This window comes from Mugil cephalus, chromosome 10 (assembly GCF_022458985.1).
Source record: "Mugil cephalus isolate CIBA_MC_2020 chromosome 10, CIBA_Mcephalus_1.1, whole genome shotgun sequence".
NCBI classification, from domain to species: domain Eukaryota; kingdom Metazoa; phylum Chordata; class Actinopteri; order Mugiliformes; family Mugilidae; genus Mugil; species Mugil cephalus.
Genome location: NC_061779.1, coordinates 27,782,501 through 27,783,130, shown reverse-complemented (window position 1 = coordinate 27,783,130; position 630 = coordinate 27,782,501). Strand labels below are relative to the sequence as shown.

At 41.0% G+C, this 630-nt stretch overlaps 1 protein-coding gene across 7 annotated transcripts in view; it reads right to left on the bottom strand.

The window, feature by feature from the left end:
- Positions 1-284: 284 nt before the first annotated feature.
- LOC125015415 overlaps positions 285-630 on the bottom strand; it is a 27,848-nt gene continuing 27,502 nt past the window's right edge. For all 7 annotated transcript variants that reach the window (XR_007113597.1, XR_007113595.1, XR_007113596.1 and 4 more), the window contains one exon: positions 285-630. This exon is cut by the window's right edge and continues 1,826 nt beyond it. The gene's annotated coding sequence lies outside the window, so the exon portion shown is untranslated.

Here is a 630-nt window from a genome sequence, read left to right as displayed (position 1 = left end):
AAATGGAACGGTGTACAGCTGCTTCATATTCATTTGGTGTCTTTTCAGCTCCCTGTCAATGGTTGAGATGCTGACTGTTTGGATGTTATCAAAGATGTTGTTGTCCTCTATAATGGCACTCTGTATCTCCCTTAGTCTTATGGCATTGTTTTCTACAACCTTAGTGCAAATAGCCTCCAGCTGTTCAGGTGTGAAAAAGGGCCCTCTTCCACCCCTGTGAAGTTGTCTTATCTGGAAGACATATAGTAATGCAAAACAAAATTGAGTAAGATAAAATGTCACTGTTTAAGTAAAGTATGCTTACTTTATATTGTAAAATGCAAGTGGAATACTGTAATATTGTATGAAGCATTACAGAAAGTATACAGTATTACAGTACAGTGCCTATTGTTAGATTACATACCTATAACTGCACATTTGGCTTTTGACCAGCCTCAGCCATTGTAAGCCCATGATTGAAAACATGGTCTACAAGTGTGACTCTTATCTCATCAGGAACGCACATGTCTTCTGCCTCTTCCTCGGTTTTGCCTCCCAACTCCTCCGCCACGCAGCCTCCCTCCTCTTCCTCTTCCTCTTTTTCTTCTCTCTGGCTGTTGACCCCCGTACAATTCTTTGTCTTTCCATTGT